The sequence below is a fragment of the Octodon degus genome, unplaced genomic scaffold (assembly GCF_000260255.1).
Source record: "Octodon degus isolate 3935 unplaced genomic scaffold, OctDeg1.0 scaffold00012, whole genome shotgun sequence".
NCBI lineage: Eukaryota > Metazoa > Chordata > Mammalia > Rodentia > Octodontidae > Octodon > Octodon degus.
In genome coordinates this window covers 25,830,456-25,832,674 of record NW_004524588.1, presented here as the reverse complement: position 1 = coordinate 25,832,674, position 2,219 = coordinate 25,830,456, and positions in this window count along the sequence as shown.

The following is a 2,219-nucleotide window of genomic DNA, read 5'->3' as shown; positions in this document are numbered from 1 at the left end:
GAGCTAGAGAGACAGAGAGACAGAGACAGACAGAGACACAGAGACAGAGCCAGAGAGCCAGAGACAGAGAGACAGAGACAGAGACAGAGAGACAGAGACAGAGAGAGACAGAGACAGAGAGACAGAGACAGAGAGACAGAGACAGAGAGACAGAGAGACTGATCAGAGGGACAGAGACCGCTTCAGAGACAATACCTCCCCCAGCTGAGCCCCAGTGTCTCACCCTCCAAGCAGGCCACACATCTCACTGCACATTCAGCTGTGCACCCTTAGTGGGCCAAGCCACTGCAAAGGCCAGTCCACATGATGCAGTCACCATCCAAGTCCCGATCTCTGAGCACAGGGACAGGTCTGGACCACGCCGACAAGTCAGAACATTTTCTCATCTGCTTAAGTAAAACTTGCATTTCTCTTTGTACTTATTTACAGTGTGTCTTTAATACTGTCCAGCTTGTACTCTTTGCTTAAGGTTTCCTGATGTGATCCTACTCTGCTTCCCCCTCTCCTGTTTCTTTCGGGTCATTCTCGTTACCAGTATTTGTCTGTAGTGCGTTACGGTTACATCGCTTGTGCGGAGTTGGTGCGTTTTCTTGACTACGTCTTCACGGGAGACACCTCACCAGTTGTTCTCATGATGTTGACACTGCTCTTAAAATGCACCCCAGATGGGGCCGGGGAGATGACTCCGTGTAATAAGCGCTTCCCTGGCAAGCACAAGGGCCTGAGTTCAATCCCCGGTTCCGAAAAAAAAAAAAAAATGCACCCCAGAGCAATCAGGCTGAGATGCAGGTCAGCTCTTGCCAGCTTCTTTCGGGAAGCCTTCCCTTGGTGGCTCCGGTTCTGATTTAGGCTAGAAGACAAACCTGCCTAATGTCGCTTGTGGCCTCGCTCCCCTGGGGCTGCCGTTCCTCGGCTTGCTCAGCCTGGCACTGGAGCTCCCCACTGCCCTCTCCCTCCACCCACCCTGCGGGGCGTGGCCCCACCTCAGGTCTCCTTTGTCCTCTTCAGAGCTGCAGGACGTGCTGTCAAAACTCTATTTACTAAAATGTCACGTTTTTGTCTCTCTGCTTTATCCCTTAGCTTTCTCTGTGCTCCTTCACTTCACATTTGTGCTTTTATATCATGTAACATATTTTACATTTTATTTATTTGCATTTTGGTTTTTGTCCATGCAAAAGAATACAAACTCTATGAGAAAAGGGATTTTTATTTAGTGAAGCTTATATTCCCAAGTCTCCAGAAATCCTGAAAATCATACAGGGTGTCAACAGTTGTTTTTTTTTTTTTTTTTTTTTTTTTTCAACATGAATAAATGAAAGATTCCCTTTCAGTAATCTAATTTTTATCTTTGTGGCTTTTCTCATCTGCTTAAATAAACTTGCATTTCCTTTTCTACTTATCCACAAATAATCAGAATTTATTTTGGAAATTTTTAAGTTCATCTCATATCATCTTTAGTATTTTTTAAAAGCAAAATAGATTTGAGAGTCAATGTCCCTGATGTTTGACTTAGAAATGCTTAAAGACAATTTTTTTGTGTGTTAACATTTCACATCAATAATTTGCATTATAACATTTTACATTTTGCTTTATGTTTAGTGAAGAAAGTAGTCAAATAATAACAAACAGTTGGATCATCAGTTCCTGATTTGTTCTTGGAATTCATGTTGATGCTTTCCAAATGATAGTTCTTAAGTTTGTGATTTCTTATAAATGTTTTTATTGTCTCTGAAACTGTTTTCCAAGTGTGCATTATGAATAAGACATCCACTCATGTTCTGAAAATACCAAATTTGTCCCCAGAAAATGAATAGTAAAGATCTCACATTATCACACTACATTAATTCTGCCTAATTTAATTATAAACATATACAAGTCACTGAAAGTGAAACACTTTCAAATACTGAATGAATTAAACAATTCAAAAATATTGCTTTTGTCAATGAGAAAGGCATTTTATTTTTCTAAGAATATCTCATTTGAAATTAAAGTATACAATATCTCTGTATGTATCATCACCTCTATCAATTCCTAAGCATTACGAAAACAGCACGGTCACCAGTTTAGCATCATATAGGTCACTAATCTCAAATTAGCTTCACTTCTGTACCAGGCTGTTAAGTGTTGTGATTGCAACTCAAGTGGCAATGACGCCACTGGCCTAGTTGCTGGCAGTGACTCCCCTCAGCAGCCGCCAGTTCTGAGTGTATTAGTATATA